Source organism: Somniosus microcephalus, chromosome 1 (genome assembly GCF_052327205.1).
Source record: "Somniosus microcephalus isolate GS21.2 chromosome 1, FLI_Smic_1.0, whole genome shotgun sequence".
NCBI classification, from domain to species: Eukaryota; Metazoa; Chordata; class Chondrichthyes; order Squaliformes; family Somniosidae; genus Somniosus; species Somniosus microcephalus.
Genome location: NC_140987.1, coordinates 88,145,852 through 88,158,610, shown reverse-complemented (window position 1 = coordinate 88,158,610; position 12,759 = coordinate 88,145,852). Strand labels below are relative to the sequence as shown.

At 57.9% G+C, this 12,759-nt stretch overlaps 1 pseudogene; it reads left to right on the top strand.

The window, feature by feature from the left end:
- The first annotated feature begins 906 nt into the window (after positions 1-906).
- On the top strand, positions 907-12,038 carry LOC147124228 (uncharacterized; annotated as a pseudogene).
- The last annotated feature ends 721 nt before the right edge of the window (positions 12,039-12,759 follow it).

Here is a 12,759-nt window from a genome sequence, read left to right as displayed (position 1 = left end):
GGATTGTCCAGATGTGTTGCTGCCCTCGACTGCGCTGCGTGGGCCATCAGAGTTAGTGAACCAATAGTGATGTCAGGACAAATTATTCTACATACCTAGCACACCCTAGTAGTGCTGCTTAATACAGGAAGGCTAAGAACCGTATAAAATGCACATAGGGCCACATGGGAGGTGATGATCATACCCCCCAATGGCACAGTAACAATAGTTAAAGACAACGGTAACAATCCCGCAGGGTGGATTACAGATTGTCGACATGCCTTTGGGGTGGTGCATGATTACATGGTAGCCTAGAGTAGGCGAGGATATATGACATCAGGAGGAGGACCCATAAGACATGAGAATATAATCAAGGAATTAGTGGGAGCCTCTCTCCTACCCCAAGAGTGCGCAGTAATAAAAATTAAAGCACACATGAAGATTACTGACCAACACCAACAGGGCAATGCATGGGCAGACAAGGCAGCCAAGCGGGCAGCTGAGAAAGGGAATCTGACCAATGAAGCCCAAGTCGGTGTGTGTGCAATTGGGACCGAGGAGGTGAACATGCGTAAGGTACAGGAAGAAGCCACCTCGCGGGACAGGGATTGGTGGACATGTTACCCCGAGTCCTGATGAAATTAAGGGCAGCCCCTAGCCGGACTACAGGACTGCCGCCCTTTGAGTTAATGACAGGGAGAGCAAAGAGACTGCCTGAGGTACTGGTCACAGGACCATACAAAGACAGAATACGGAGGTTTGTGATGGAACTCTGTAAGCAATTATACGACCTGAAAGCACAGTCTAGGGACCAGCAAGTAATTAAAGACTTAGAGAACGACACCAAGGAACAGAACGTCCAAATACCCCAGGTAGGCAGTCAGGTAATGGTAAAGATAAACCCAGAGAAACCAGGTTCTCGCCAAAATGGACCGGCCCCCATCAGGTAATAATGGTAAGTGACACCTGCGCATGCGTAGATATAAGGGGCACCGGCAAATGGAAACACTGGACCCAGTTGAAAAGGCATGGACTCTAACTAACCGGTGACGACCAGGAAATATTGGCCTAGAAATTCAGTTAAGGCCCGCCAGCAGGCTAACACCCAAAAGTTAGCACTGCGCGCGGAGCCAGGTGCGCCCGTCAGATATTCGGCTTTTGCGCCCCAAGTCGGAACCGGGCGCTATTCCAGGGTGTGCCCGCCCCCGCTTGGGGCGCTGAAACTGAATTTCTGCGCTGTAGGCCCCGCTGCGCCACCCGCTGCGGAGCGGCAGGCTGCGGTACTGCAGGCCTCCTCCTTCTCTTAAGGGGGAGGTGCCTGCAACAGCGAGATCACCGCTGGATTGTGCCGGCAAATGAGCCCGGCACCACGGAGAAGTGCCGGGCTCGCGGAAAGCAGCCGGCAATGCCGCGGGGGGGGGGGTGGAGGAGGCCGGGGAAGGAGGTGCGGGCAGGCGGCCGCCGAAAAAGCGGCCGGCCGCACCTCCACCTTAAAGCGCCCCAGCAGCGCAGCAGTACGGCCCCGTTTTTCAATCGCTGTTTGCGGCCGCTGCAGAACAGGCAGCCGCAACTAAATATGGGGTTTGGGCCGGAAGCGGGGCAGAACCGGGGCACTGCGCGCACCGATGACGTCATCGGTGTCAGCGCAGCGCTACCGGCTACCGCCGCCATTACCGCAGCGCTGAATATCAGCGCACCCTCTTACACTGGCGCAGAAACCCTATTTGGGCGGTAACTGGGCGCAAAGCCCACTGAATTTCTAGCCCATTATGTTTTACAGGATCTTATCCCTTATAGGGGGAACCACGGGAGAAGCTGTGCAGGCCAGCCAAAGGGACCAACAAGGCCTGTATTACAGAAACTCGAGCGACGTTAGCTGTAATCAGGAGCAAAAGGGGGATTAGTAATAAAGAAAACTAAGGATAAAAAACACTTTGGGGTACGCCAATGAATAATTACGGTGTTCCTAAACCTAACGGATATAACCATTCCCAGCTTTTGTGGAAAGGAAACCATAAGCCTGTACAATAAATTGACCCTATGAGCACTTGAAGGCCCTGAATCAAGAACCATGACAATTAATGTAAAAAGAAGGACGGGTAAAAAAGGGGACCAGGGGAAAAGAGGGACACTAGAAACAGCAGGCGTGGGATACGCGGTAGGAGTTGCGACGGTGAACACTATAGACGATCGGGTTGATGCCCTAATCTAAATCTTACAAGAATTGTTGGGTAGGGAAGGGGATAATCAAAGACTGCAGGCACAGCTAGGTGATGGCGCGGAGGGAGAATTGCTACAAGTGGCCCACACGTTGCGGGACCACGCCAGAACTATAAATTTGATAAACAAAGCAGGGGAAGACATGAGCCGGCAACTACAATCGGAAATAGTTTGTGCAGGGTAGGGAGCATGGATACTTAGTGAAGTACAACATAACCTAGAGCAACTCCAAAATGGAGAAGTGCCGGATTGGATACTGAATGATGTATTTACCTATTTGACCTTAGATAAAAACATCACTCATGCGTGTGAGGTACGGAGGAATAATCATGCTTGGATACCAAAAGTTAGATGCATAACTGCACATTTAAATATAATAGGATTTATACTATCAATACCACAGTATGATGTACCAAAACAAACAATATAACGGAGATAAGGAATCAAACTCGCTTGCGCCACCATGACTTGTCCAGACATGTGATTAAAGAGAACAACAGTACGAGGGGTATTGACATAGATGATTGTTATAGAAATAACCAAGTTGTTTTATGCCGAGATCCACCAAGAATGACCAAGCATGACTGTGGTTATGGCCGAATGGAAGGGTGCACATTGAGTATCACGCTAATGTCACGGGATTCCGAAACAACCGCCACCCCACGGGGGAATGGAGAATGGTGTGTGAGCACCAAGACACCGCCGCCCCGCGGGGGAATGGAGAATGGTGTGTGAGCACCAAGACACCGCCGCCCCGCGGGGGAATGGAGAATGGTGTGTGAGCACCAAGACACCGCCGCCCCGTGGGGGAATGAAGAATGGTGTATGAGCTCCAAGACACCGCACCGCAGGGGAATGGAGAATGGTGTGTGAGCACCAAGACACCGCCGCCCCGTGGGGGAATGGAGAATGGTGTATGAGCACCAAGGCACTGCCCCGTGAGTGAATGGAGAATGGTGTGTGAGCACCAAGACACCGCCGCCCCGCGGGGGAATGGAGAATGGTGTGTGAGCTCCAAGACACCGCCCCGCAGGGGAATGGAGAATGGTGTGTGAGCACCAAGACACCGCCGCCCCATGGGGGAATGGAGAATGGTGTGTGAGCACCAAGACACCGCCCCACGGGGAATGGAGAATGGTGTGTGAGCACCAAGGCACCGCCGCCCCGCGGGGGAATGGAGAATGGTGTGTGAGCACCAAGACACCGCCCCGCGGGGGAATGGAGAATGGTGTGTGAGCACCAAGGCACCGCCGCCCCACGGGGAATGGAGAATGGTGTGTGAGCACCAAGGCACCGCCCCGTGAGTGAATGGAGAATGATGTGTGAGCACCAAGACACCGCCCCGCGGGGGAATGGAGAATGATGTGTGAGCACCAAGGCACCGCCCCACGGGGGAATGGAGACTGGTGTGTGAGCACCAAGGCACCGCCCCGTGAGTGAATGGAGAATGGTGTGTGAGCACCAAGACACCGCCCCGTGAGTGAATGGAGAATGGTGTGTGAGCACCGAGGCACCGCCCCATGAGTGAATGGAGAATGGTGTGTGAGCACCAAGGCACCGCCCCACGGGGGAATGGAGAATGGTGTGTGAGCACCAAGGCATCGCCCCGTGAGTGAATGGAGAATGGTGTGTCAGCACCAAGACACCACCCCGCGGGGGAATGGAGAATGGTGTGTGAGCACCAAGGCATCGCCCCGTGAGTGAATGGAGAATGGTGTGTGAGCACCAAGGCACCGCCCCGCGGGGGAATGGAGAATGGTGTGTGAGCACCAAGACACCGCCGCCCCGTGGGGAATGGAGAATGGTGTGTGAGCACCAAAGCACCGCCCCGCGGGGGAATGGAGAATGGTGTGTGAGCACCAAGGCACCGCCCCGCGGGGGAATGGAGAATGGTGTGTGAGCATCAAGGCACCGCCCCGCGGGGGAATGGAGAATGGTGTGTGAGCACCAAGGCACCGCCGCCCCACGGGGGAATGGAGAATGGTGTGTGAGCACCAAAGCACCGCCCCGCGGGGGAATGGAGAATGGTGTGTGAGCACCAAGGCACCGCCCCGCGGGGGAATGGAGAATGGTGTGTGAGCACCAAGGCACCGCCCCGCGGGGGAATGGAGAATGGTGTGTGAGCACCAAAGCACCGCCCCGCGGGGGAATGGAGAATGGTGTGTGAGCACCAAGGCACTGCCACCCCACGAGGGAATGGAGAATGGTGTGTGAGCACCAAGACACTGCCCCACGGGGGAATGGAGAATGGTGTATGAGCACAAAGACACCGCCGCCCCGCGGGGGAATGGAGAATGGTGTGTGAGCACCGAGGCACCGCCCCACGGGGGAATGGAGAATGGTGTATGAGCACAAAGACACCGCCGCCCCGCGGGGGAATGGAGAATGGTGTGTGAGCACCAAGGCACCGCCCTGCGGGGGAATGGAGAATGGTGTGTGAGCACCAAGACACCGCCCCACGGGGGAATGGAGAATGGTGTGTGAGCACCAAGGCACCGCCCCGCGGGGGAATGGAGAATGGTGTGTGAGCGCCAAGACACCGCCCCACGGGGGAATGGAGAATGGTGTGTGAGCACCAAGACACCGCCGCCCCGTGGGGGAATGGAGAATGGTGTATGAGCACCAAGGCACTGCCCCGTGAGTGAATGGAGAATGGTGTGGGAGCACCAAGACACCGCCGCCCCGCGGGGGAATGGAGAATGGTGTGTGAGTACCAAGGCTCCGCCCTGCGGGGGAATGGAGAATGGTGTGTGAGCACCAAGACACCGCCCCACGGGGGAATGGAGAATGGTGTGTGAGCACCAAGGCACCGCCCCGCGGGGGAATGGAGAATGGTGTGTGAGCGCCAAGACACCGCCCCACGGGGGAATGGAGAATGGTGTGTGAGCACCAAGACACCGCCGCCCCGTGGGGGAATGGAGAATGGTGTATGAGCACCAAGACACCGCCCCGCAGGGGAATGGAGAATGGTGTGTGAGCACCAAGACACCGCCGCCCCGCGGGGGAATGGAGAATGGTGTGTGAGCACCAAGACACCGCCGCCCCATGGGGGAATGGAGAATGGTGTGTGAGCACCAAGACACCGCCCCGCGGGGGAATGGAGAATGGTGTGTGAGCACCAAGACACCGCCGCCCCATGGGGGAATGGACAATGGTGTGTGAGCTCCAAGACACCGCCCCGCAGGGGAATGGAGAATGGTGTGTGAGCACCAAGACACCGCCGCCCCATGGGGGAATGGAGAATGGTGTGTGAGCACCAAGGCACCGCCGCCCCACGGGGAATGGAGAATGGTGTGTGAGCACAAAGGCACCGCCGCCCCATGGGGAATGGAGAATGGTGTGTGAGCACCAAGGCACCACCCCGCGGGGGAATGGAGAATGGTGTGTGAGCACCAAGGCACCGCCCCACGGGGGAATGGAGAATGATGTGTGAGCACCAAGACACCGCCCCGCGGGGGAATGGAGAATGATGTGTGAGCACCAAGGCACCGCCCCACGGGGGAATGGAGAATGGTGTGTGAGCACCAAGACACCGCCCCGTGAGTGAATGGAGAATGATGTGTGAGCACCAAGACACCGCCCCGCGGGGGAATGGAGAATGATGTGTGAGCACCAAGGCACCGCCCCACGGGGGAATGGAGAATGGTGTGTGAGCACCAAGGCACCGCCCCGTGAGTGAATGGAGAATGGTGTGTGAGCACCAAGACACCGCCCCGCGGGGGAATGGAGAATGGTGTGTGAGCACCAAGGCACCGCCCCGCGGGGGAATGGAGAATGATGTGGGAGCACCAAGGCACCGCCCCACGGGGGAATGGAGAATGATGTGTGAGCACCAAGGCACCGCCGCCCCGCGGGGGAATGGAGAATGGTGTGTGAGCACCAAGGCACCGCCGCCCCGTGGGGGAATGGAGAATGGTGTGTGAGCACCAAGGCACCGCCCCACGGGGAATGGAGAATGGTGTGTGAGCACCAAGACACCGCCCCACGGGGGAATGGAGAATGGTGTGTGAGCACCAAGGCACCGCCCCGCGGGGGAATGGAGAATGGTGTGTGAGCACCAAGGCACCGCCCCACGGGGGAATGGAGAATGATGTGTGAGCACCAAGGCACCGCCCCACAGGGGAATGGAGAATGGTGTGTGAGCACCAAGACACCGCCCCGCGGGGGAATGGAGAATGGTGTGTGAGCACCAAGACACCGCCCCGCGGGGGAATGGAGAATGGTGTGTGAGCACCAAGGCACCGCCCCACGGGGGAATGGAGAATGGTGTGTGAGCACCAAGGCACCGCCCCACGGGGGAATGGAGAATGATGTGTGAGCACCAAGGCACCGCCCCGCGGGGGAATGGAGAATGGTGTGTGAGCACCAAGGCACCGCCCCACGGGGGAATGGAGAATGGTGTGTGAGCACCAAGGCACCGCCCCACGGGGGAATGGAGAATGGTGTGTGAGCACCAAGGCACCGCCCCACGGGGGAATGGAGAATGGTGTGTGAGCACCAAGGCACCGCCCCACAGGGGAATGGAGAATGGTGTGTGAGCACCAAGGCACCGCCCCGTGAGTGACTGGAGAATGGTGTGTGAGCACCAAGACACCGCCCCGCGGGGGAATGGAGAATGGTGTGTGAGCACCAAGACACCGCCCCGCGGGGGAATGGAGAATGGTGTGTGAGCACCAAGACACCGCCCCATGGGGGAATGGAGAATGGTGTGTGAGCACCAAGACACCGCCCCGCGGGGGAATGGAGAATGGTGTGTGAGCACCAAGACACCGCCCCATGGGGGAATGGAGAATGATGTGTGAGCACCAAGACACCGCCCCATGGGGGAATGGAGAATGATGTGTGAGCACCAAGACACCGCCCCGCGGGGGAATGGAGAATGGTGTGTGAGCACCAAGACACCGCCCCGCGGGGGAATGGAGAATGGTGTGTGAGCACCAAGACACCGCCCCGCGGGGGAATGGAGAATGGTGTGTGAGCACCAAGACACCGCCCCGCGGGGGAATGGAGAATGGTGTGTGAGCACCAAGACACCGCCCCATGGGGGAATGGAGAATGATGTGTGAGCACCAAGACACCGCCCCACGGGGGAATGGAGAATGGTGTGTGAGCACCAAGACACCGCCCCACGGGGGAATGGAGAATGGTGTGTGAGCACCAAGACACTGCCCCACGGGGGAATGGAGAATGGTGTGTGAGCACCAAGGCACCGCCGCCCCGCGGGGGAATGGAGAATGGTGTGTGAGCACCAAGACACCGCCCCGTGAGTGAATGGAGAATGGTGTGTGAGCACCGAGGCACCGCCCCATGAGTGAATGGAGAATGGTGTGTGAGCACCAAGGCATCGCCCCGTGAGTGAATGGAGAATGGTGTGTGAGCGCCAAGACACCACCCCGCGGGGGAATGGAGAATGGTGTGTGAGCACCAAGACACCACCCCGCGGGGGAATGGAGAATGGTGTGTGAGCACCGAGGCACCGCCCCATGAGTGAATGGAGAATGGTGTGTGAGCACCAAGACACCACCCCATGAGTGAATGGAGAATGGTGTGTGAGCACCAAGACACCACCCCGCGGGGGAATGGAGAATGGTGTGTGAGCACCAAGACACCACCCCGCGGGGGAATGGAGAATGGTGTGTGAGCACCAATGCACCGCCCCGCGGGGGAATGGAGAATGGTGTGTGAGCACCAAGACACCACCCCGCGGGGGAATGGAGAATGGTGTGTGAGCACCAAGGCACCGCCCCGCGGGGGAATGGAGAATGGTGTGTGAGCACCAAGACACCGCCCCGCGGGGGAATGGAGAATGGTGTGTGAGCACCAAGACACCGCCCCATGGGGGAATGGAGAATGGTGTGTGAGCACCAAGACACCGCCCCACGGGGGAATGGAGAATGGTGTGTGAGCACCAAGACACCGCCCCACGGGGGAATGGAGAATGGTGTGTGAGCACCAAGACACCGCCCCACGGGGGAATGGAGAATGGTGTGTGAGCACCAAGACACCGCCCCACGGGGGAATGGAGAATGGTGTGTGAGCACCAAGGCACCGCCGCCCCGCGGGGGAATGGAGAATGGTGTGTGAGCACCAAGACACCGCCCCGTGAGTGAATGGAGAATGGTGTGTGAGCACCGAGGCACCGCCCCATGAGTGAATGGAGAATGGTGTGTGAGCACCAAGACACCACCCCGCGGGGGAATGGAGAATGGTGTGTGAACACCAAGACACCATCCCGCGGGGGAATGGAGAATGGTGTGTGAGCACCAAGACACCGCCCCACGGGGGAATGGAGAATGGTGTGTGAGCACCAAGACACCGCCACTCCGCGAGGGAATGGAGAATGGTGTGTGAGTACCAAGACACCGCCACTCCGCGGGGGAATGGAGAATGGTGTGTGAGCACCAAGGCACCGCCGCCCCGCGGGGGAATGGAGAATGGTGTGTGAGCACCAAGACACCGCCCCGTGAGTGAATGGAGAATGGTGTGTGAGCACCGAGGCACCGCCCCATGAGTGAATGGAGAATGGTGTGTGAGCACCAAGGCATCGCCCCGTGAGTGAATGGAGAATGGTGTGTGAGCGCCAAGACACCACCCCGCGGGGGAATGGAGAATGGTGTGTGAGCACCAAGACACCGCCCCGCGGGGGAATGGAGAATGGTGTGTGAGCACCAAGACACCGCCCCATGGGGGAATGGAGAATGGTGTGTGAGCACCAAGACACCGCCCCACGGGGGAATGGAGAATGGTGTGTGAGCACCAAGGCACCGCCGCCCCGCGGGGGAATGGAGAATGGTGTGTGAGCACCAAGACACCGCCCCGTGAGTGAATGGAGAATGGTGTGTGAGCACCGAGGCACCGCCCCATGAGTGAATGGAGAATGGTGTGTGAGCACCAAGACACCACCCCGCGGGGGAATGGAGAATGGTGTGTGAGCACCAAGACACCATCCCGCGGGGGAATGGAGAATGGTGTGTGAGCACCAAGACACCGCCCCACGGGGGAATGGAGAATGGTGTGTGAGCACCAAGACACCGCCACTCCGCGAGGGAATGGAGAATGGTGTGTGAGTACCAAGACACCGCCACTCCGCGGGGGAATGGAGAATGGTGTGTGAGCACCAAGACACCACCCCGCGGGAAAATGGAGAATGGTGTGTGAGCACCAAGACACCGCCACTCCGCGGGGGAATGGAGAATGGTGTGTGAGCACCAAGACACCATCCCGCGGGGGAATGGAGAATGGTGTGTGAGCACCGAGGCACCGCCCCACGAGGGAATGGAGAATGGTGTGTGAGCACCAAGACACCGCCACTCCGCGAGGGAATGGAGAATGGTGTGTGAGTACCAAGGCACCGCCCTGCGGGGGAATGGAGAATGGTGTGTGAGCACCGAGGCACCACCCCGCGGGGGAATGGAGAATGGTGTGTGAGCACCAAGACACCGCCGCCCCATGGGGGAATGGAGAATGGTGTGTGAGCACCAAGGCACCGCCCCGCGGGGGAATGGAGAATGGTGTGTGAGCACCAAGACACCGCCACTCCGCGAGGGAATGGAGAATGGTGTGTGAGGACCAAGACACCGCCACTCCGCGGGGGAATGGAGAATGGTGTGTGAGCACCAAGGCACCGCCCCGTGAGTGAATGGAGAATGGTGTGTGAGCACCAAGACACCGCCCCGCGGGGGAATGGAGAATGATGTGTGAGCACCAAGACACTGCCCCACGGGGGAATGGAGAATGGTGTGTGAGCACCAAGACACCGCCCCACGGGGGAATGGAGAATGGTGTGTGAGCACCAAGACACCGCCCCGCGGGGGAATGGAGAATGGTGTGTGAGCACCAAGACACCGCCCCACGGGGGAATGGAGAATGGTGTGTGAGCACCAAGACACCGCCCCACGGGGGAATGGAGAATGGTGTGTGAGCACCAAGGCACCGCCGCCCCGCGGGGGAATGGAGAATGGTGTGTGAGCACCAAGACACCGCCCCGTGAGTGAATGGAGAATGGTGTGTGAGCACCGAGGCACCGCCCCATGAGTGAATGGAGAATGGTGTGTGAGCACCAAGGCATCGCCCCGTGAGTGAATGGAGAATGGTGTGTGAGCACCAAGACACCACCCCGCGGGGGAATGGAGAATGGTGTGTGAGCACCAATGCACCGCCCCGCGGGGGAATGGAGAATGGTGTGTGAGCACCAAGACACCATCCCGCGGGGGAATGGAGAATGGTGTGTGAGCACCAAGACACCGCCACTCCGCGAGGGAATGGAGAATGGTGTGTGAGTACCAAGACACCGCCACTCCGCGGGGGAATGGAGAATGGTGTGTGAGCACCAAGACACCACCCCGCGGGGGAATGGAGAATGGTGTGTGAGCACCAAGACACCGCCACTCCGCGGGGGAATGGAGAATGGTGTGTGAGCACCAAGACACCATCCCGCGGGGGAATGGAGAATGGTGTGTGAGCACCGAGGCACCGCCCCACGAGGGAATGGAGAATGGTGTGTGAGCACCAAGACACCGCCACTCCGCGAGGGAATGGAGAATGGTGTGTGAGTACCAAGGCACCGCCCTGCGGGGGAATGGAGAATGGTGTGTGAGCACCAAGGCACCGCCCCGCGGGGGAATGGAGAATGGTGTGTGAGCACCAAGACACCGCCGCCCCACGGGGGAATGGAGAATGGTGTATGAGCACCAAGGCACCGCCCCCCCACGTGGAATGGAGAATGGTGTGTGAGCACCAAGACACCGCCCCACGGTGAATGGAGAATGGTGTGTGAGCACCAAGACACCGCCGCCCCACGGGGGAATGGAGAATGGTGTGTGAGCACCAAGGCACTGCCCCCCCACGTGGAATGGAGAATGGTGTGTGAGCACCAAGACACCGCCCCGCGGTGAATGGAGAATGGTGTGTGAGCACCAAGGCACCGCCCCTTGAGTGAATGGAGAATGGTGTGTGAACATCAAGGCACCGCCCCGTAAGTGAATGGAGAATGGTGTGTGAGCACCAAGGCACCGCCGCCCCGCGGGGAATGGAGAATGGTGTGTGAACACCAAGACACCGCCACCCCGCGGGGAATGGAGAATGGTGTGTGAGCACCGAGGCACCGCCCCACGAGGGAATGGAGAATGGTGTGTGAGCACCAAGACACCGCCGCCCCGCGGGGAATGGAGAATGGCGTGTGAGCACCGAGGCACCGCTGCCCCGCGGGGAATGGAGAATGGTGTGTGAGCACCAAGACACCGCCCCGCGGGGGAATGGAGAATGGTGTGTGAGCACCAAGACACCGCCCCGCGGGGGAATGGAGAATGGTGTGTGAGCACCAAGGCACCGCCGGCCCGCGGGGAATGGAGAATGGTGTGTGAGCACTGAGGCACCCAATATGACAGTTACATATAAGGGAGGGACCACCTCCTGCGCCATCATGGATACTAACTTCTGCTTTACCCCACATGAAGAGACACATATAAATGGGTAGATCATATATCCTGAACTAAAAAAAGAAACTATTAATGGGACAGGGACGGACACTATCCAAGAAGGGTATACAAAGGCAATAAGGCCACAAGGAAAACCGATGCCGAACTGAACGAAGAACAGACGCAACTGGAGCATGACATTCAGAAGCAGAGACAAAAGTATGTTATTTTGATGGTAGAAATAGATAAGCTACAAAAGGACACTGAAGAAATGTTGGCTAGTCGGCCTTGGTATACTAAGTTTTGGAATACTGGACTCAATGTGCAAATACACCCCTGGATAAGGATAATATCATATGTATTGGTTGTCATACAAGGTGTTGTATTGGTGATCTTGTTATTGTTATCCTGTCAAAAATGTAGCAGGAATAAGAGACAAGCCATAGCGAGAGCAATAAGTAAAAAACTGGATAAGGTCAATTTAAAAAGTCCGGCAGAAAGGACTTATTTTATATAACCTCGATGGGAAAGCCAACAGGCAGATCCTGCAGTTTGAGAAGTAGCTACCCAAGCGGTGGGACAAACCTGGGGCTCACCCACGAGAAAGTAATAGGGAAATGGCCTGGCTTGGGCATATAGCCAAGGGCCATAAGGGGGGATTGTAAGGGGACAAAAATGACTTCTTAGAATTAAAAGTTAGAAGAAACTATGGCCTAGAAATTCGGTTGGTTGCGCCAGCGATTAGCGCCTAAAGAGGCCGAAAAGTGGGGCGTTAGCCAATTTTCGCCCATGCGCAGTGAACCCAGCGCCTCTTGCTATATTGAGTGGGTTTTAGCGCCGGCGCTAAATCTTAGTGGCCGCTCGCGGGCACAGGCAGATCATGACGTCATTTCAGTGTGCAACGCCTTTTTGGCGCCCCATACTAGAAATTGAGTGGCGCCCGCCTCCATTCCGCCTGGCGCTAATAGTGACAGCGTGATGGAACGTTCCCAAGCCCATCTCGGGCTAGGGGGGCGCTATTTAAAGGGGACTGCACTAGTATAAAAGCGGCAGCCATTTTGGGTGGGCATCTTGCTGGTTGTTGGAGAGAGTTGCTGACCTTCAGTGGAAGAGCGTACTTTTCATTGAGCCAGACGTTCCTTTG